Source organism: Martes martes (genome assembly GCF_963455335.1).
Source record: "Martes martes genome assembly, chromosome: 1".
Taxonomy (NCBI): Eukaryota; Metazoa; Chordata; class Mammalia; order Carnivora; family Mustelidae; genus Martes; species Martes martes.
The window spans coordinates 54,151,320-54,174,719 of NC_137888.1; the positions used below are offsets into that span (position 1 = coordinate 54,151,320).

At 38.7% G+C, this 23,400-nt stretch overlaps 1 protein-coding gene across 5 annotated transcripts in view; it reads left to right on the top strand.

The window, feature by feature from the left end:
• BBX (BBX high mobility group box domain containing) overlaps positions 1–23,400 on the top strand; it is a 275,536-nt gene that overhangs the window by 88,016 nt on the left and 164,120 nt on the right. The window lies entirely within an intron of this gene.

Here is a 23,400-nt window from a genome sequence, read left to right on the forward strand (position 1 = left end):
CGGGTATTATTCTGTAGATCCCTGAGCTCTGTTTAATTTTTTCAGAAAATTTCTTTTGTTCAGATTGGATGATTTCTGTTCAGTTTTTTTCTTCTAGTTCATTTATTCCTTCCTTTTCAACCTGTGTTCTAGCTGTTGAGCTCATTCATTAAGGTTTTTATTTTGGTTATTGGGTTTTTCAGCTCTAAAATTTCCATTTGGTTCTTCTCTTTTATATCTTCTATTTTCTGAGATAATTTTGTTTTCCTTTATTTCAGGCATGTTTGCAGCTGTTCATTGAAGCGTTTTTATAAGGGTGCTTTAAAAATCTTTGTCAGATAATTCTAACCTCTCATTTTTTATTTACCATCTCATCTATCGATTGTCTTTTTTCATTCAAGTTGAGATATTTCTGGTTTTGATATGAGAAGTGACTTTGGGTTGAAACCTGGATATTTTTGGCATTATGTTGTGAAACTGGATCTTATTAACCTGTTTAAGCTGACTTCCTCTGAGAATGCTCTAGCAGGGGAAGGGATGGGACCATTTTATTGCTGGCACATGGGAACAGAAGTCTGGGTTGTTCCCCACTTGGTCTCCACTGACACCCGAGGGAGGAAGGGGCTCCTTGGTATTTCAGGCACAGGTGGGACTTGTGACATGTCTCTCCCCCACCATAGGCCTGTGCCATTACCACCCTAGTTTGAAGGGACAGGAGTGTCTCACTACTGCTTTACACGTGGCCTCCGCTGATAACGAAGGGCTGGAGTGGTGGAATATCCTTGCTACAGTGGCCAAGTCCTGATATTCCACTAGCCCTCCTCTGATACCACCGTATGAGGGGAGGAGGGAAATATTTTTACTGGTAGGTGAGGGATGGGAGTTCTCTGTCTGCACATGGTGTCTACTAAGTTTCCCTGTGTCCTCCTCTGATCCCCCTTCATTGTGGGGGCTATGGTTCATCTTTACAGCCTAGCGAGGGTGGAAGTTCAGGTTTTTCACTCAGCCTTAGCTGGCATTGGTGGCGTATGAGGCCAGTTTCTTATATCATTTTTGGCAGGTGGAGGACAATTATTGTCTAAAACTTTTCTGTCTTCCTTGGCTGCCCTTTTCCCGATGCTTTGGCTAGAAAGAGCGGACTTTTTTGTCTGTGTCCCATTGGCATTTTTGGGTTGCTGGCTTCTTCAGTTCCAAGTCTAGGATATGTGGGGCAAGATGAAAATCCAGGAATTCACCACAGCATTGTTCTTGGGTTGTAAGTCCCTACCCAGCTTGCCTTTTTCCTGTTTTTCAGAGTTTTACAATTGTTTTATATATAATGTCCAGTGCTTTTAGTTGTACTTAGTGAGAGCATTAGGGGCAAGTATGTATGTACCATCTGGAAGTAGAATTCCTTCCCCTGGTTTTCATTGTGGCAAAAAATGAAAATAAAAACACTTTGTAGATGGTGTTACAGATGATGTTATGGAGAACATACCCTAGAATTTCAAGGAGAATAATGATAATAATAGTTATTATTATTATTATATTTTCAAAGATTTAATTTATTTGATAGTGAGAGAGAGCGAGAGCACAAGCAGGGAGAGCAGCAGGCAGAGGCAGAGGGAGAGGGAGAAGCAGACTTCCTGCTGAGCAGGGAGTGTGATTCAGGGCTCCATCCCAGGATCCTGGGATCATGACCTGAGCCGAAGGTGGACACTTAACCGACCACGACACCCAGGCACCCCTCAGGGAGAATTACTAACATTGGATTGGGTCTTCCAAAGACAGAGCGGTTCTTATCTCTGGTAATTTAGTTATCGTTTAGCTTGAAGACCTGAGTTGCTGCCTGGTGACTGACAGTGACACAGTGTTCTTTGATTTTCTTTCCATGTGCTATTTTAGTCTTGGTTTTGTATATGCAGTAGAGCAGGAAGCATATTGGGTAGGATTACACCTTTGTAAGTCATTTTCAGTTCTGATGTGGTTTAGGTGATTCTGCTTGCCTTTAGTCCAATGGGCCAAATGCCCTTTCATATCAGTAAATTGATAAAACTTATCTCTTATAAATGCTTTTAATCATAAATACTCCAGCAATTTTATTTTTCTCTTTTTTTTGAACTTTGGGTTTTAAAACCTAGATGAACTGGCAGTAAAATTGGATTTTTGCACAGTCCCATGAATTTAAAAACATGAATAGATTTTGTATACAGTTCAGTGTTAAAATGTAGAAGCTTCATCACCTCAAAAACCTCCCTTACGCTGTTTATTTGGAGTCGTATCCTCCCAACCCTAAACCCTGGCAACCATTATTCCTTTATTCATTACTATAGTTTTGTCATTGGCTGCATTTAGTATAAATGGAATCACATGTTGTGTAACCTTTCTAGACTGGCTTCCTGTAATTGCTGATATTCATACAAATCATAGCAGTAGCCCATTCTTTTTTTTTTTTTTTTTTAATTTTCTGAGTGGTGTCCCATTATATATGTGTGTGTATTACAGTTTACTTATTTGCCCATTGGGTTCTTTCCAATTTATAGCAGTTACAAATAAAGCCACTGTAAACATTAATATACAGACCTTTGTGTGAGTATGTTTTGATTAGAGTGGGAATTGCATGGTTATAAATGTATGTTTATATAAGAAATGTCCAAACTGTTTCCTAGAGCAGCTGTACCATTTTATATCCTGCCTCCAAGTCCAGTCTTCCCATCCTTATCAAGAGTGTTTGCCTTTACTTGTTGGAGCATTTTTATAAAGCTTCTTTAAAGTTTTTTCAGGTAATTCCACTATCTGTATCATTTCAGAGTTGTTGTCTGCTGTCTTTTTCTGTGGCCAGTTATTTTTTCCTATTTCTTCGTATGCTGACTAAGTTTGGATTTTATCATAAACATTTTGATTATTATGAGACATTGGGTCTTTTAAAAATTCTGTGGAAAACCTTGATATTTTGGTTTTAATAGGCAATTGATTCAGTTGAGTTCAGGAGTAAGATTGCAGCTAGCCCTCTGTGAATAGTGATTCCTGTGTCAGTTCAGTTTTCATAGCCTTTTCAGTGTTCTTTGGATCCGTCCTACTTATTTGCCACCCAGTGGCTAATCTGGGAAATGAGCAGTGCTCTATCTAGTAGTTTGTTCAGTTCTGAATGTCCATGTGTGCTGTTTAGGGGCAGGTCCATGCATGTGTAGCTTAGGGGGAGACCAAGAGTTCAAGCACTCCTCTCTGCCATCTCCCACTTTTGTTTTGGTTCTCTGGTTGGGAAGATGAGGCTTTAGTTACTGAGCTCTCCTGTGCAATGCCCATGATTGTGCCCATGTCTGGGGATAAGTGGTGGGAGGATAAAGTGAGAACACAAGCAACAGGTCCCATTCTCGGGACCATTGTTCCTCCAGTGAGAAATGAAAGTTCCTCTTGCTCAGTTTTTGCTCCTGTGGGCTTCTTTTTTTGCTGCCTCCCTCTTCAATCACAGAAATGCTTGGGGTCCAGCACATGAGAAAATGGAGAAAATGGCACTTTTGTAATTTACTGTTCTTTCTCTATTTCTCTGCTGCTTAAGTAGCTGCAGCATACATCCTGTCCCAAGTTTCATAGCTACATTTAGTGAGACCGGCATGGTGGAGTATATTTGCTCCCTCTGACCGAGACTGGAATCCATTGGGCTTGCTTATCTGTTGGGCTTGAAATAATGGGAAGAGAAGAGGTAGATCTAGGTTTTGTGGAGTCTGAAGGTCATACAATTTGGAAGTCCTCTTTAAGGAAAGGAATACAAGTTATGAATACAAAATTAGGCATAGTGTTTTGGATGGGGCTGTGAAAGAGAAGGGCCCTAAGGCTTCAGCTTCAATGGCTTTAATAAAAACCTGACTATGGGATGTTTTTTATTCAGTTTTTCTCTTAATATTCCTAAAAATAAAAATACAACCTCTATTATCCTCGTCTTACAGATTTAAAAAAAAAATTTAAAAGGTTAAATCATGCAGATATAAGGGTTTTTAGAACTCAGATTTTCTAATTCCAGAGTATATGGTGTTTCTCCTACCCGTAGGACTTTATGAAATAAATAGATTAGAGATTAGGAAAGCCATATAGGCTCTTGGTTAAGAGCATAAGCTCAGAAGTCAGACTGCTGGGGTTCAGTTTTGGTTCTGCCACTGATTATATGTGACCTCAGCGGCATTCCTTAACCTTTCCTTAACTTTCTTCCATGTGTCTGTAAAATGGGGGTAATAGAACTTATTTCTTAAGGTTGCTGTGAGGATTAAATGGTTAATGTAAAGCATTTAGAATAGCTTCTGGCATATAGTAACTGCTTTTCATCCGCTATGTACAACTGTGCATTGGGATAAATCAAATTTTATTTACTATATTAACAGGCTTCTTTAGATACAAAAGTTACAAGGTAAGGGGATTTTTTTCACTTACACATAAGTCATATTATATGTAAGTGTTTGGAATACCAGTTGAGAAATAGGTTACGTATTATAAATTGATAACACTTTTACTTTTTTTTTTCTCTTTTTAAAGATTTTATTTATTTATTTGAAAGACAGAGATCACAAGTAGGCAGAGAGGCAGGCAGAGAGGGAGAGAGGAGGAAGCAGGCTCCCTGCCAAGCAGAGAGCCCGATGCGGGGCTCGATCCCAGGACCCTGAGATCATGACCTGAGCCGAAGGCAGAGGCTTTAAACCACTGAGCCACCCAGGCGCCCCCAATACTTTTACTTTTTGTCAAGAAGTAATCATTGGTTTTCAAGCTTAGGGATGTTAATCTATCTAACAAGCAAAGCCAGAAGAAACGGTTTCTAAGAGTGACTGGAAAGAACGATTTAGGTTAAATATTTTGGGAAAATGGCCAAATAATAATGCAGAAAGGTAGAGTAGTTCAACAAAAAGAAGAATATACCTTTTCCTACGGATAATGTCTTCTACAGTCTCAGACTCTTTTGTAAAATGGAGATAGTAGTATCGATCTATATTATGTTATTGACTTGTAACGGTCATGAAATTTAAAACAATAAACATTTATTACCTCAGAGTTTTCATGGGTCAGGAATTTGGGGAGTGCCTTTGCTTTGGGACTCTGGCTGCAGTCAAGGTGTTGGCTTCGGCTGCATTCATGAGAAGCCTTGACCAGGGCTGAAGTATCACGGCAGGGTGGTTCTCTTACATGCCTGGCAAGATTGTGTTTCATGGGGTTCCTAACCACATAGACCTTTGCATGTGACTCCTTGAGGTCCTTATGATCTTGTAGCTGGTATCACTTGAGAGCAAGCAGGTGAAGAGAGATGGAGGGAGTATTCAGAGTGTCTTTTATGACCTAGCCTCAGAATTCTCATTCATTTTTGCAGTATCCTAATGGTCACACAGATCAACCCTGTTCAGTGTGGAAGGGGGCTACTGGGAGATGGCCATCATGGAGACCGGCAACCACCTTCTCTTCTAAGATTACTTTAACACTTAAATGAGATTATTCAGGGGAAGCTTTGGGAAGCCCATACGTGCTGCATGCAATACCTGTTTGATTACTGTGCTTTTCCACTGTTGGTCAGTAGAAATCAGTTTCTAGTTGTTTCCCCAATACAGAGGAAGGTGTCCGTGTCTCTGTGAAAAAGAGATATACATGGATAAGGAAAATCTTGGCCGTTCTTGTACTTAATTTGTTTGCTTGTTTAGAAGCTATGTTGGTTTTCACTTAAGTATCAAGTGATAGTAGTAATTAGTGTGTGAGGGCAGAATATTGATAAATGCTATAAGCAACAATTTTGACCCACAGTAAACTCATGTAATTACTACCTAGCACATGATCGAGGAAAATGCTGGATTTCAAGTCTGATATATGCATTTTTTCATGTGTGATTATCACTTAACTTCTACTTTCCCGAAGGTTAAGCAGGTTCAAGATGACACTAAATTATTTAGAAAATGATGTGTAACAAAAACGTTGTGAAAAAGAAAGTATGAAGAGAACTCAAATGTTTTTCTTTAAATGGAAATAGATAAATATTTGGCCACTGGAGGGCTCCATATTTTAAAAGATTATATTGAAGATATAGATGCTTGCTGTAACAATTTTAAACAGTACAGAAAGATATAAAGGGCTCCATATTTTTTAGCAAAGATGTTAAATCAAATAGTTACTGATTATGAATAATTGTGTGCATGTACAAGTAAAGCGTTGGTGTTGCTTCTTTTTTTTTTAATTGGAAGGAAAATAAAATATATTACATAAGTTCTTCAGAAATAAAGTATCATACAACTCTGATGTCAAAATGAAAAACTAGTCATTTGAAAGCCCCTTAAACAAAGAAGGTGAGACAAATTAAATACTTCTTTTCTAATCTCTTTCCTACATGTACTATTTTAAATGAAGAAACTTCTTGTTTTAGGATTCATTGAGATTATTTCTATTTAGGTTAACAAGCTCTACAGTTATCTCAGTGAACACTGTGACATCATTAATAAAATTCACAGAACTTTAGGAGGGATTTTGAAATCGAGCCAAAACCAAAAGTAGATGTGGCATAAAAAAAGATGTCAATCACTGATTTTTTTTTTTAAAAGATTATATTTATTTATTTATTTATTTGACAGACAGAGATCACAAGTAGGCAGAGAGGCAGGCAGAGAGAGAGGGAGAAGCAGGCTCCCTGCTGAGCAGAGAACCCGATGCGGGGCTGGATCCCAGGACTCTGGGATCATGATCCAAGCTGAAGGCAGAGGCTTTAACCCATGGAGCCACCCGAGCGCCCCACTGATTTTTTAAAAAAATACTTAATATTAGCATTTCTTTGGCCCAGATGTGTAGTTTACATTGTTTTGCACTGAAATCTTAGGATCAGGATTTGTTTTCCAGTATTAAAGTAAAATGGAAACTTAAAAAATTGAGGAATTAGAAACATAACAGGTATTGGTTACCTGAGGACATTATCTTTTTGTGTATAAAACTTCTAGACAGAAAACCACTGTGCTCCTCAAAAACAGCAGTTTTACTTCCTTGATCTTTCCCACTTGAAAGAAGTGTTTTGATTTCTTTATAATTGTGAAGTGTTTACTTTTTAAATGTTTGATCTGAGCTCAGGGAAGCTTTCAGTTTCTAGAATAGTTCAGCATTTTTTCCCCTGATAAGATGTGGGTCTCTTTGTACTGAGCTCGCAGAGTTGAGGCTGTAGGTTTTGGATGATCTGAGTAGTTAAATTCCCCAATTAGTCAGTAGTCTTGTCCCTTAGCACCTCCTCTTCACAAAGGAAGCTGTAGTACAAATTAATTGCTAATGAGGAGGAAACAAACCAAAACCAAAATGAAACAAAAACAAATGACTTTTATACCTGTTCATTTGAAAACTGTCCAGGATCTATGAATATATAAATCCTTACTGATTTCTACGTAGAAGGACCAACTATAAATGTAGGGACAAAGATACCAAAAAATCGTGAAGGGTATTAGTCCCCAGGTTAGTACTAATTATGCACGTGACAGTGAGCATCATTATGGAGTGATGTTTAAAAAAATAAAATTAATTTATTAATTGCCAAGTGACAAATTGTCTGTCAAATGAGGCAGTTTCACAGCAGGTAATATACCTCTCCCGCTACCTTTGCCTATCCTGCCCACCACCCATTCCCACTGCTCATTGGAATGTTAAAGATAATAACCAATATTATTAACTTTGGGGCGTGAGCTACAATTTTTTTTCTAGAAACATACCGCTTAGCATCTAATGTATTTTGTCTATTTAAATAGCAATCATAGCATATATCTGATTGTAGTCAACTGGGCATGTAGAGAAATTCTGCCCTCCTACTCTTGTAGCCACAGAATGCATCCTTAATAATAGCTATGTTGCAAAACATGTTTTAAGCTGAAAGATAATGGGAGAGGACATGGGATAGTCAATGACTGACACCCACCACATTATCTCATCTACTTGTTTCTGCCTCATGAATTTGAAAACAGCTCTCATTGCTTGTGTTGAGAAACTTCTCCCACTGCCTTTTTCACAAAGATCCATTCATACATAAGGAATAAACTGGTAAGATGCTTGTCAAGGTAAAGGTGCAGTCTTGGTGTAAAAGAGAGTAAGTCTAACTGGTCTGATTGTTACCTGTGACCATTTTAGCCTGGTGCTTTAACTGCTTGAGCCCACCAGTGCTATCAGTTTTTAATGCCTAATTTATATCACCCAGTCCTAAGAAAATAAAAAACTTAAAAATTAAAAAAGAGGAGTGCCTGGTTGGCTCAGTCAGTAGAGCATGGGACTCTTGATTTTGGAGTTGTGAGTTTGACCCCCATGATGGGTGTAGAGATTACTTAAAAAATGAAAATATTTTTAAAAATGTATATATAGATTACTCAGTCTGTGTGTGTTTGTGTGTGTGTACATAGTTGTTCTCACAGTTGTTCTCATACCTGGCTGCAGCTTTGAATCACCCGGGAAGCATTCAGTTATTACGGATGCCTGACATCAACACTACACAGTATTCTCACTTAAGTGGTTTAGGGTAGAAAGTGGCTGTGTATCTGCAGTTTTTTAAAAAAGATAGATTTATTTATTTATTTGACACAGAGAGAGAGAGAGAGAGAGAGAGAGAGATCACAAGTAGGCAGAGAGGCAGGCTGCGGGGGTGGGGGGGGGAGCAGGCTCCCCTCTGAGCAGAGAGCCCAATGCGGGGCTCCCAGGACCCTGAGATCATAACCTGAGCCTTAACCCACTGAGCCACCCAGGTGCCCCTTTGCATCTGCATTTTTAGAAGTTATTTGTGTTTTGTTGTCTGGGTTGAAAGTGATTGATTTGAAAGGAAATTGCACTGTGGAAACTTTTTGAGGCCCCTACAAGTTCTGATTCAGCAAATTTCTTAGAGTAAATACAGCTACATTTAATATTTGAACGTACTCTCTCCCCACCACCCAGCCCTGAAGAAACCACCAAATCTGGTGTTACTTTGGTTGCTGGCACTGCCTAAATTATTTTGAACCGAAGCACACATTTCTGGGGTGAGGAGCCAGGAAATTGATGTTGGATTTTCAGATAGGGTTGACCCAGTCCTGATGAGTTTGTCATTTCTGTCACCTACCAAAGCAGTCAGCTTATGTTTCTCTTTTAAACCAGTTCCAATAGAAAATAGGAGAGGGGCGTGTGGCTGGCTGGGTCAGGTCAGTAGAGCATGCAACTCTTGCTCTCTGGGTTGTGAGTTAGAACCCCATGCTGTGGGTAGAGGTTATTTAAAACAACAAAAAGGGGGGGGGATGATCTGATGAAGGGAACATAATTCTGTGAGTGAAATATGCTTTGGTATATAGTAATCTTTTGAAATATATGGGGGATTTTAAATGTAAGGAAAAGTTGTAGAACAGAACACACTACAGGCAGGCTGTAGCATGCTGCGTAGGGACTGGGAAAGTTCAGCATTAGCAGATCCTGAGGTCAGGTCACACCAGCTCCTGAAAATACTCCTCCGTGGCAGTCAGGGGTCGGGGTAGTGATCTCTCAGCCTTCTTTCTTTACTCTTTCCATAGTGCTGAGCGGAAGGAACTGTTGAGAGATCAGGCTGTGAGGGTGCCCTGAGATTTCAGTCTTGAGCCCCTGTTCTTATTCTCAGATGACCTCTCTCATCTAGACCATAGGTTTAACCTGTATATATCTGGATGATTCATAAATCCTGCTGTCTGCTCAACTGTTTTTCGTTTATTCCAAGGAACACTCCGTGTAAAAGAAAAGAGGACAAGCTGGATCTCTGCCAACTAGAGCAAAGTGTTTAGCTACCTTCTCACTCATAACCACCTGGACACTCAGCTTTTCCATGGTAGTAGGGTATTACCACCTTGTCACTGCTCGGGCCTCTGAGCCCTTGGGCTCATTTTTAGGCTCATCCCCCATTTCACTCAGCAGCATCTGACTGTTGCCTAATCACATCTACCTCACAAAGGCCCCCAGGCAGGCAGTGCTGATAGTGAGCCACTTAGATGAAAATAGTGAAGATACTTAGCTGAAAAGAAAGAATGAGATGGTCACCATAGAATTTCTGTGCAATGGGAGAAAGTTAAGTGTTAGGGCAAAAAAACTAGTTTCAAATGAGTCTCCTGGCTTAGGGTATCTAGTTTTTAAGCAAGCATTGTGTTTGATACATAGTATAAATTGTATTCTCCCATGTTTGGGCTAAAACTATTCTCCTTGCTTAGAATTAGCTTCAAAACAAACGAACAAGCAAACAAACAAATAGAAAGAAAAAGTTAATAACAAGGCAAGTTTGGGGGTTCTGTTTTTAAACACTTTTTATTTCTTTTTAAGCAGGGGTCTCTTGCATATAAATATTACAAGTGCTTGCATTTCTTCTTGGTATTTGTGCATTATCCATAACAATATGTGATATTTCAATCCCAGATCATTTTCCCTTAGCTACCAAAGACCATTTTCCTCCTCATCAGTTGCTATCTATCTGACCTGTACCTATAAATTATAAAATTTACTTTTAACCATAATAAATATCAATAGTAGTTATTTAAAATTTTATGTATTTAAAAACTTTTCAAGTTACTCTTGCATATATCCTATCATTTTAAGAAAAATTGATTTATGGGAAGACATCCTTTGCTCAATTCCAAACTGAATTGAGAATGGTTTTCAGATTACTTAATCTGGTTGCCTTCCGTTAGCACTGGCAGTCAAGAGCTGGCTAACCTGCCCCTATTACAGATCCTAGCAGGAACCTATCATGGAGTCTTAGAAATGCTTTTTTACCTATTTATTAGTCCCTTTCACTTTTTGGAGGTACCTAGGTATATCTACCCATTATAAGTTTATTTTTACCGAGGAAATAAAATTTGAAAATTTAGGGTTGAGGGAGTTTGTGTTTTGCTCCTATGTTAAATATTTGGGATAATCTTCAGAGAAGGGTTAACACAATAAAAATGTTTGGTTACAAAAAGAACTCACCGGGCAGGTGCCAGAGTAGTTATCTGTACAGTGGAATTTTAACTGAAAGGTAATGTCCTCTGGCAGGGAACAATGGCACGCTCCCTCAAGAAGTCAATTATAAGGTTTGTTAATTCTACCAAAATATTAACCTCATGATCTTCAATCCCAGAGTGCCTTCTCCACCCTGCAAGTTCAGCTAAAAATATGCTGAAAAGCAAATTTCCTAAGGTAATGAAATAAAAATGTGGACCTAAATCTGTAAGATACAAATTTGAAAATAAGATCCCTAGTCAACCTGACTATCTGACAAATTCTTTGCTCTCTTAAATTAGTAGCCTAGTCTTCTGGGATGTTAATAAAATAATGATTAAAAAATGTACATGGAGAAACCTTGTGGTTAAATGATTTACCCATCTGATAATTTTTACTCTGAAAATGTATTTTTCTTACTTGTGAGGTTGATGAGTATAACTGTAGCTATTGGTGGCTCTGTCTTCTTAATATATAAAAAGGGGAAAAATTTATTTTTACCAGGTACTGTAACAGTTTTTTATAGATTTGAATGTTGATGAAGTGTTTTGGGTTACAAAGAACAGTTCTGTAAATAATAGATAATAATTCCATTTACCTTGAATTTCTTACAGTAATCAGTTTTAGTTCATTGTAACAATATGAGCATATACCTTAGCAGGTTATAATTGAATTATATTAATATTAAATCTTTATATGAAAAGTGTTTTGATTAGAAACATGTGGTCAGTATTTAGTTATTTAAACAGTTTAACTATATTACTAGCACTCATTGTAATTTATAGTGCGAATAACTAAACTTTCCTTTGTTATATTATTGCACTAGCACTTTGGGCAGTTGGAGCAAGGGGATAGAGCTCTGGTTGTTGGCCACCATGACTGTTGGGTGTAATGAATTTCAAGCCTCATGGCTTCCAGCTCTCATTTGCTTTGATTTTAGAAACCTAGAGAATCTTGGAATGCTTGGATCTTAGACTAAGGCATAGAGAGCAGCCTTCAGTGCCCTCTGTGAATCCCCATGCAGGAACTCCTACTTAAGTTTCTGCTTGAACATCTTCATTGATGGAAAAATACCCAAGAGGAACTCACTTCGTTTTTTGACAGATCTGACAGAAAGTGTTTCCTCATACTGAACACCCCGAACTGCCTCCTAAAAACATCTTTTAATTGATTACAGTTTTAAACTCTGAAACCATCCAATAAAATTATATTTGATGCCTCTTCCTTATGAGATCCCAAAAGGATATGAAAACAGCACTTCTTTTTCAGAGTAACATTTTCATTTCCTTCAGCCATTCTGACCCCAGCAGGGTTGCTCAGCTTCTGTCCATAATCTGGCAGTGATCTGGCCCAAGGGAACTTTGGGTTCTTTCTGTCCTCACCTGATACAGACAATACCTGGTAGAGTGGACTCTCGTCCTCTCTTGCTGAACGGCATAGTTCTTCTTTTTGAGTACTTCACACTGGTGACTTATATTGTAGTGTCATTTTACATGCTTTTCAGTTAAGGCATCCCTCATTCTCTACTTTCAGACTTTTATTTGTTATAATTGATGCTACTAAGTGTAGACTACAGGTGTTATTTTTCAGTGATGTAAACAAACATGGCAGTGCTTACTTATAAATCTGTGGACGAGCTTTCATGTTACCTGCCTACTTTTATTACTCTGCATTTAGAGATATTTTTACTTAAACTTAATAGTGCTGCCTGTTAGCATTCAGATTTTACTCCTCAGTTAATATTGTCAGTATTCTCAGTCATTCATGTAAGAGCGGGTTTTGATGTGGAGGTTGGTAGAGTGACACTCTCTGGTCCCTGTGGTAAGGTGAAGAGTCTTTTGGGGGAGAGGAGATCTGTGAAGAAAGTTGGAAGACACCAGACTTCAGCTTTAATTTTGCTTAGGATGGATTCTATAGTACTTTTCTTCTTCTAATTTTAAACATTCATGTCATGTGTAAGCAAACAGTTCTGCGTCTTAGATTCTTTGCCGAGTAGTTGAATGTTCATGGGACAAAACTGTGGTGTTTGTTGAAACTTTACAGTGAAATTTAGATGGGTACAGCTGCCTTATAGTCTTCCGAAACATGTGTCATAAGGTATGTTGGTTTTGTCAAGTTTACCTTAGCCTTATCTTTTCCATCTCTCTTCCTGCCCTAACTCCCACCATGCTCTTTACCAAGAGTTAGTGACCCCAGATCAGGGTGGTGGTGAAGATGTGATGGGCGAAGAGTTGACACAACTCTGTTTTGCTGAGAAAGAAACATAGCTCAGAAAATAAGTAGAAGTGTTACTTGAATTCTCATATTGGAACTTCAAAAGAGAGCTCCCTTTTAATAGTGTCTGTGCTCTCCTCTACCTCAGTTTATCTGATGTGCCATTCTCAGTTCTGTGTAAAAATAGTACACATTCAGACTCCGTAAGCACATTAAAATGGTTCCTTTGGAGGGAGGAAGGGGAGTGGGAGTGGAGTATGGAATAAAAGGAACCTAACTAGTTAATTAAATTATCTTTATAGCAGCAGTGTTGGAACTTTGTTGCGGGTTTTACGGTAATCTATGAAGTTTCAAATCTATTCAAGTCTGTATCTTAGACTATATCTTGAAGATTTCCCAAATTCATCATTCAAAACTCTTGATGCCGACTAGATTAATTGAAGATTATGAATTACATGGCAGATCAGAATCCACAATATATTACTATTCTTCCTGTTACTGTTCACCCGTAGAGTTGAGTTTTTTAATTCAAATTGAAGTTGAATTTTAACTGCATTGTTGAATCAGGTTTTTGACATTTCTGAAAAATATAAAAGCATTTTTGATACAGCTAATGTTTAGAAGTTTATCCTAGGTCTGAATTTACATTTAAATGATACTGCTTTCTTTGTATCTGTCTTACCTTCAAAGTAGGAAACAAGTACTTTTGTTGTTGCTTTTTAAATTGTAGCAAACTCTCTGGGATCCAGGTAACCATTGAACTCAGTACTTTGAAGTTGAGAGTTTTGGTTGTATGTGTATATTCATAGATGAACACATTACATATTTATGTTCAACTTTTATGAAAGAGGCCTGGGTCAGATAAGCTGATATGAGAGATTTTGTGAAGAAAATAATTTCCAGGATATTATATAATACCCAACTCTTTGGTTCTCCCCCCCCCCCCCGCCCCTTTGGTTCTTTATTGACAGTGACCATCTATAAAAGTAATAAGTCAAGTTACGAAGAAGATTTGCTTTAGAAAATTGTATTCAGCATAGTTTTGGTGTCATATTTTAATTCTTCAAAAATTGGTCATTTTTTTTTCTCAGAACTATGAATGGTAACTATCACAAAGCAAAGCACTATTCCCAACTATTCCATGTTATGTTTACCCCCTACTCCTAAATCAAAGAAAATGTATAACTTTAGGCATGGGAAATGAATCGTGTGCCACTATGTACTTAAGTATAAAGCACACACAACAAATTTCAAGATGTTGGGAATGCGCTCAGAATTGGTTTTAGAAGTCACATTAACAGGGCGCCTGGGTGGCTCAGTGGTGTGGGCCTCCACCTTCAGCTGAGGTCATGATCTCAGGGTCCTGGGATCGAGCCCCACATCGGGCTCTCTGCTCAGCGGGGAGCCTGCTTCCCTGCCTCCCCCTTTGCCTGCCTCACTGCCTACTTGTGACCTCTCTCTGTCAAATAAATAAAATCTTAAAAAAAAAAATAGAAGTCATATTAACATTCACTGGTTTTTCAGTGTTTTTGTTGAAACCGGGATCTTTTCTTTACAGGAGATCTAAATTGAAAGAGAACTTGGTGTTGAAGGAGTACAGACTGAAAATTTAAACATCTCTGTATTGAATGTCATAGTGTGCCAAAAAATTGGAATTAGTTTGTTGAAATTAAGATTTGAAATAAAGTAAGATAAATCAGTGCTCCCTTTCATTTCTTTTCAGGAGATATGTATGTCATCCAGTACTTTTATGTTCTTTTTCTCTTACTGCAACAAATGTAAACCATCGTGCTTTCTTTACTCCTTTTACTTCAAGTGCTAGTAAGAGCGTAACTCATCTGTTAATTTGTGTATTGTGCCCCGATTCAGGTTTTGTATCCATTTCTCACCCAATCACAGTGTCCAAGTAGGTAGAAGAAGCTGACTGGCAGGCCTGGGTGATCTTTCTATTCCTGAAACTTGGGTGGAAAATAGATTAGTCCCACACAAGGGATTTGCTCACAGACCATGTGAGCAAAGAGAAATATTTCCCCCAAAATCGGAGTGCTTTTACTGGAAAATAGGAGCTACATGTATACTGGGTGGGTATACTGGGTGGGGAAATACATTTATGTCTATTATAATCTACTTAAGAAAAGCCAGTATAGAAAAATGCACTTTTGTGGCTGATTATTTTCTCATCTTAAAAAGGCTTTGGCAATGAGTTTCTTTTTTAGCTTGGAAAGTTACGATTTTGTTAATTATAAAAATGTTAGGGGCTTCTGGGTGGTTCAGTCATTTAAATGTCTGCCTTCTTGCTCCGTTCATGATCAGAGGGTCCTGGGATCGAGTCCCAAGGGCTCTCTGCTCAGTGGGGAGCCTGCTTCTTTCTCTCTCTCTTCAGTCTCTCTCACTCTTGCTCTTTCTCAAATAAATAAATGAAATCTTCAAAAAAATTTATTAAAAAGTTAAAATTTCAAAATATTCATGAGTTTTGTGAACCCTGGCTACTACTGATGTGTCTAGGGCCACTGCAGGATACGCCGTTCACAATTTACCTTGTAACGCATGTCATCGTTGGCCCCTGGGGTTGTAGACCACTGAGCTCTGAAGGGTTGCTATACTGGAGTTCGTGACAAAGGAGTCCTTTGCGTCTACCAGTGGGAATACCTGGAGAGTCATTTTCTTTAATTTTTTTTGAATTGGCATAACTTGAACCAAATATTTCATATTACTTTAAATATTGACCGCCAAAGGAGCAGTAGCAACTAATACAGAGGCATTTACTGGGGCTTAGTGACCGGTGGAGCATTTGTACTGTACAAAGATCGTTGTGGTAGGGCATGTGCTTAGTTTTAATGGAGGGCATAATTTTAATTGGTACTAGGTGTTTCTTGTGTGAGTGAGCATATTTAAAGGGGAATTACTGTTTATGTATTTTCAACTGTTGTCTTGTCATTTTTAGTCAGGATTTAATTTTTTTAAAAGATTATGTTTATGTATTAGAGAGAGAGAAAGGGAGAGCCAGAGAAGGGCAGAGGGAGAAGGAGAGAAGCGGATTCCCCACTGAGCACAGAGCCTGAGGTGGGGCTCCATCTCAGCACCCTGAGATTATGACCTGAGCTAAAATCAAGAGTCGGATGCTTAACCAACTGAGCCACCCAGGCACCCCCACAGTATTTAATTTTAATATTGCTAGAATGAAGTATATTGACATTCACAATTTTTAAAGTTTAACAAAGTATTTTTTAAGGGCAGTTTTAGGTTTGCCACAAAAAATGAGTGGGAAATACGGAGTTCCCGTAGACTGCCTTCCTCCACACATGTAAACCAATTTTTTCACTCCAAGGTATTTTATAAGAATATTTAGAAACGCAAAGAGATATTTTGCATGCTCATTTCTATAACTAAAAAATGTCGTTCTCTGCCTTCAGATTAGGAAGGGGAAAGTGTTCCAGAGCCAAGAAACATTCTCTGATACTCTAACCCTGATTGGAAAGTTAGGCCCTATTTTATGATCCTTTTCTAGGCAGACATTGCTGCTCTGAGGACTGCAGGAAGAATGAGGATCTAATGTAACCTGCTCTGGAGCATTCTGCTGGCCTATTGATGGCAAACCGGAGCCCTGGTTCTGGCCTACCTCTGACTCTACCTTGCTGTGGTCCAAAGGGTGAATGAAGTGGACTCCAGCTCTTGTACACCTCCAGCGTTCTGTGATTCCATGAATTACTGGAATCTCTACTGGGGAATGACATCACATCCTGCAGGGTTAGCAGAGGGGAGGAATGGGAAAAGCACTGTGGAGACCTGGGGTAGTTACAATGGTCACAAAACAGCTGAATGCCTTTTGTCCAGTCACTTAACTTTTTTGGGTTCGTCTTGGCTTCAGCAATGAAAATGTTGTGATTCACCTTCACAGTTTCCCTCCAAGGAAATTTTCTTGAATCTTTCTGACTTAAAGTAACTACTGTGTAGTATGTGTCCCAGGAGCAACTGCTTTGTTGACAAATAACTTCTGAATAACTTTGTTGATAAAGTAGAGTGTATTGACACTGTGGATCACTTTGGGCAGATTCTTTGTGTCTTCATATCAGGAATATTCTTGCAATTAACATATCTGGACCAGCATCTTTCTGTAACTAAGCTATTTGCTAGATATACATTAAGGCTCTTGAAAGGGACAGGGACTCTTTCTTGAATAGTACAGCTTAAAGAAAAAAAATAACAATGTAAATTTCAAAAGAAATGTGCATTTTATTTTCATTGTTTTAGATTTAGTTTATTTATTTGTCAGAGAGAAGAGAGAGAGCAGAAGCCCGGGGAGTGGCAGGCAGACAGAGAAGCAGGCTCCCCTCTGAGCAAGGAGCCCAATGTGGAACTTGATCCCAGGACCCTTGGATCATAACCTGAGCCAAAGACAGATGTTTAACTGACTGAGCACCCAGGCATCCTAGAAGTGTACATTTTAATAACATACACACAGTTTTGTTATTTTTTTTTACTTCTTTAAATTGTGCAGTTTAATTAATTAATTCAGGAAAAAAGGGAAAGACCAGTGATTTTTACTTCAAACAGGATATTTTCCATTTAAGGTTAATGTAAGTTGCAAATGACTGACTTCCTTTTTTTTTTAATCGAATGACTTTGGACTAAATTGTTTAAGTAAATGTGATTTTCTGTATATTGTGAATTATTGCTGGAGTGAAAGCAGGTTAAATGAACCCTTTCTTACCTCAAAGGGACAAGGTGGTCCTGAGGTATGTCCAGTGGGTTTTATTCACAGAACTCCTCCCTGAAGGTTCAGGCTAATTCCTAAAGTGTGTAGGCCAGGGTTTATTTGGTCTAACCCACGTAAAGCATAGGCACGATATCCCGCAGGGCCGGGATTATCCTAACCGTATATTTTCCAGCTCAGTGCTCAGTGGCTTGATAGAGCTAATGAATCTTCCCAAAGTACCTGGGAGTTCCCTGTTGGTATTCCTGATGTAGCTGCTGGCAAACATGTTTTTAAACTCTTCCTGGAAGTGAAACTCCTTCTGCCTTAAATGTGCAATTTCCCCTGCCTGAGAAGGTCAAAGGCACATTTATATAGTTCACAAGAGTATAAAAGAGGCATTCAGTGCTTCCCTGCCAAGTCAGTTGACGGAACTGATGCCTACTCATTTTCCACCTCTACTTAAGGGAACTGCAGAAATTCATGGTTCCACTGTGGTCCCTGAAACAACAATCTTACGGCAAATGAGCATTATAATAAAATATCCATATTATCAAATCAGCTAATGTACCTCGAAATTGGTAGGAGTAAAAAGTGGCTGCTCAGACTGTCAGAGTTAAACAATATGTTCAAACCACCTAAATTAAAACAAAATCTACAGTGAAACCTCACTGGAAAAACTAGCAATTCACTTAGCATCCAAACGCTGAGAATATTCAAGGCAAATTTCAGTGCTTTCACAATGTAACTCTATTACATGACTTTCTACCATTTAGTTTTAACTCCAGTGAGATTACTAACATTTATTGAGCATGTACTATATGTCAAGCCCTTAGCATTTATATTTTAATCATAATTGAAGGCAACCTAAACTTAGAGGTGGAGGGATTATCTTCATTTTGCAGATGAGGAATGGAGACTGAGAGAGTCCCAGGAATTGCTTCACAATTACACAGTAGTAAACAGTGGATGCAGGGTTCGGCCCTGAGGTTTGTGTGCTTTGCAGAACACCATGCTGCTAACTGAACTCTGTTCTCTGAGACTGTGGAGAGAAAAAATGAGCAATTTCATGACTTTTTCATTTGCCTATATTTCATGTTCCACTTTCTGATGTGAACTCACAGGCCTCCAGCCAGATCTGCTTCCTGTCCCTTCTGGTGTGCTTTTTCCCATGTGCCTGTAACACTCCCCTCCATCTCCTCTCTCCACGGGTGCTGCAGGTTCCAGCTTGATTCATCTTCTGCATAAAGATTACCTTGTTCATCCTAACTTTTTCCAGTTCTTGGTTTACCATTTCAACATACATTTCTCTTATTATTTAATGTGTGTGTGTGCCTGTGTGTGAGACAGGGGGTGAGTGTGATCACCCAAGTAGATCATCAGCTTTTAAAAAACAGCATCTCTTATACTTCCCTTTTGCAGTGTTAATATATGGTGGCCATTCATAATTTCTCAGGCTGTAAAGGGTTCTGTCATTTGCATGTCTGTGCTGTTGGCTAATAGTTTTTAAAGCAGCATTTTTTTAATTGGTCAGTATTGGTGCTGAAAGAGAGAGGAGTTCCAAGTCTTTCATCTTATTATAGGAGGCCCATGTTAAACAATGATTGCTAGAATTTTTGGTTTCGGCCTCTAGTGTTTTCTAACAGCTTACTATGAAGTCCAAACAGATGGACAAATCTGTAATGACTTAGTAGTTAATTTTGTTTACTGTTAGCTATCTAGAGAACTCTTATTTTGCCTTTATTATTGTGTTTAAGATGTCTTGTTTGGGTCCTGAGGAAATGCAAGAGTTGGGGTGGGAAGGTAACAAAGAGGTACTTTCAGTTTGCATTTTCTTTTAAGAGATTTCCATTTTCAGTGTAGCTGACACTTGTAATATCTGTTAAAGATTGGTGCCTGGCCAGAATGCCTGTGAAATAGCTGTGGTTTAAGCCTCAAGTATAAAGATTTTAACAAAAGTGTTGGCAATATAATGTATGAGTAAAGACAGCACTTGTTAAAAAGCATATATACGTGTGTGTGTGTATACGTGTGTATCTGTGTAAGTATATATCTCTCTGCAGTTGTCTTTGTTCATATGAAGAAATTTTACTTCAGGAAGTGACTTAACTGGAAGTCAGACTGTCAGCTTCTTATTTCTAGGAAGAGCATCCTTTGGCCTGTGGTGTGGGCCACAGTGAACTGAGGTGTGGAATTCATTGTCCCAAATTGCAAAACAGCTGGTACGCCTTTTCAGTTCTGTACTATTGAATAATGTGCCTGCTGCCACTGTTGGGGAGATTAAAGGGGTAGGCAGTGTAGTGGGTGGGTGGAAGACCTTAGGCACACACAGGACAGGCAAGGCTTTCATTACATCCATGAGAATTTTTTAGACTACGTGTATGCTTTATTCCGTAGAAGTAAGAGTTTGCATTTAAGTTTTATTTGTAAGCGTGTAGTATATAAAAGCACGAGTTGAGGAAAATATAAAAATTGTACTCATGTAAAAAAGTAATTTTAAGGCAGGAAAAATCTTTTAAGAAAGCTGCATCATCAAGTATGGGGATTGGACTATGTGTTGCTGGGAAAATGAAGGAAACCAGTGAAAGATATAGCACATGAGTGGGTATTAAGACTGTTTTTTGTGACCTGGACTTGTTTTGGCTTTCAGAGGTCGTGTTGACTCTGAGATTAGAAATGCAGTCTCTTTCAAAGCACAAACATGGAAAATAATAATTTTCAAATGTGCTTCCTTGGGTTCTCCATTTTGTTTTCTTCAGGTGTCAGACCATGAGTATTCTGTTTTCAGGAGGATGAGGAAAAATCCATTTCCTTTTGTAGCTGTTTGGCTATTTTTGTTGTTGTTTCTGGTGCCATAAATGGAGAGGCATCTGTACCATGCATTGTATCATGCCTAACAAACTTTTTTTTTCATTTGAATGTAATTGTTCCTTAGCAAATAATTGCAGTCCGGAATGACTTTTATTGAGCTTGATTGAATTAAGGTTATGTATGAAAATGAGTTAGTTAAAGCTTAATCTATTACCCAGAGAATTGATGAAAACATCAGAAAAGTAGTCATTCTTGGGGATTAAATATCTTTCCATGTAAGTGGTCAGCATGGTTGCCTTGGAGTCCCTTCTCCACTGACCGGGTAGTAATGACATCAGGGTGCAAAGCACACAGTGTTGGCCTAGAAGGGGAGTTTTCCATGATGTGCCTTTGAATGTTATACTGTATATTAACACTAATTGGGAGTCTGTCTCATTGTAAGAAGTGGCACCTCACCTTTTTTAGTATAAAAGGCTTTTTGAAACATAACACCCCAAGGGGCACTGTGTAAGCTGTGCCAGAAACCCAGTTGCTTTGGGATCTTTCTGGGATTGTTTAGGCTTGATCTTTAAGATAACTTTTTCACATGCCAAGTCAGGTGCCCAATTTGGGGTAAGAGGTGAAGTTTCTCAGAGGGAATCCTGAGCTGTGCCTGATTGGTCCTGCTCGGTATGCGTCCTCTGGGGGAGGCAGTGTCCTGAGAGCTAAGGAGGAGAGTGAGGGTTGAGAGGAAGCCAGAGTGGGACCCAGGGAACACAGGCCTCCGCGGGCTGAGGTGAAAATCTGGCCAGGCGCTGGTGGGAGTGCACACCCCAGCCGCCAGTCTGCAGGTTTGCGTTCACGCCTGAGGCATTTTCCCCCGCTCGCCCCATCCCTATGACTGTCTGACACTCTGCACAGCCGCCCATTTCCAGCACATCGCAACACCTTGTGAATTATTTGTAACTTAAATGCATAGCAGCTTATGCTGAAACTGCTTTTCTGAAGCTACTCATGTGGGCATTTATAAGAGCCAGATACAATCTGGAGTCTCTGAGGTTGGCGCTCAGGGAACTCAAAGGGAGTCTGTCTCAGGCAGGATCTTCAGCCTTGAAATTGACCTTTACTCTGTGGCTGAGTCCCTGGCTTCTCTCTCATAGTCAGTTAAGTCCAACAAGATTTCTTTGTTAACCTGAGTTTTAAAACCTCTCTTGGCCATAGCATACACAGTGTAGTCACCCTCCTTCCTCTCTCTCCTGACTTATCCAGAGATAGCTGTGTCACAGGTGATACATTTCTGAATTATAATCAAATAAGGTGTAGTTATGGTCCATTTTTAGATAGATAGATTATATATATTATATAATGACATATATGTATATATATGATATACTGATTATAGAAACAACTAATCGACAAGGGTACCCAAAGATTAGTGAGAACTTACTTTTGAGCTCCTAAAAGAAGTTCTGCATATAGGATATATTAGCATATTTCATTTCTCAGATAGCATGTGCTCACTTTTTAAGCTAAAAAGTAAAGGAATCTTGAAACCAGAATAAGAATTAAATCCATACTGTCAATTAATGATGGACACTCCTTTCCCAATTTTGGCACTATAAATTTTGTTTTTTCATTTATACCAATTTACTTCCTGACAGTTTTTATTGTTATTTATTTGCAATTTTTACTCATTTATTTTACAGTGTTTCTTTTCCTTTTTTCCTTTACACTGTTTATTTTAATGGTTTTCTTTTTTCTATACTGGCTTTTATAGGTTTATATGAAGAAGATTATGTGATTAAATATATGAGATAGTATATTTCTTGAAACGGTATTTTTAATAATGTTAGTTGGCTATTTTGTGATAATTAAGAATAGACTTCTACACCACTACTTGAATTTCAGAATTGTACCCTTCCTTAGTTAAGAACATGGTCATTTAGGGGCTCCTGGGTGGCTCAGTGGATTGAGCCTCTGCCTTCGGCTCAGGTCATGATCTCAGGGTCCTGAGATTGAGACCCTCATTTGGCTCCCTGCTCAATGGAGAGCCAGCTTTTCCCTCTATCTCTGCCTGCAGCTCTGCCTACTTGTGATCTCTTGTCTGTCAAATAAATAAATAAATAAAATCTTAAAAAAAAAAAAAAGAACATAGTCATTTAATTTGAAAGTATTCATATGTGTCCTTTGTAGTTTGCTTCAAAGATCTGGATTTTTTTTTTTCACTGATGCTCTTATTTTATTTTATTTTAAAGATTTTATTTATTTATTTGACAGAGATCACAACTAGAGAGAGAGAGAGAAGGGGAAGCAGGCTCCCCGCTGAGCAGAGAGCCCGATGAGGGGCTCGATCCCAGGACTCTGAGATCATGACCTGAGCCGAAGGCAGGGGCTTAACCCACTGAGCCACCCAGGAGCCCCGATGCTCTTATTTTAAAAAAATATGGATGAATGAGTAGTATCTTGTATGAAACCACATGAGACCATTTACTATTTTATTCAGTGTTTCTAGCTATTGTTTTCTTCAGTAGCACTGGGTGACAATTGAATTGCCCAAGTCTAGATAGGATTACTGAGATGAATCAGTACACATTTTTGATATTTAATATGAGTTCTGACATATCATAGTGGCTGATTAGGGAAAAAACTTCAGTTATGCCATAAGATGACTAATAATATTGATAGAGCTGTAAGTCAGTAAGTGCTATCCAGTGTCTAGAGTGTGTTATATCCTGCTGATCGTAAAGAAATACCATAATTTGCAGTGGGGTGGGAAATTGTCTCTCTTGGTTGAGTGTGAA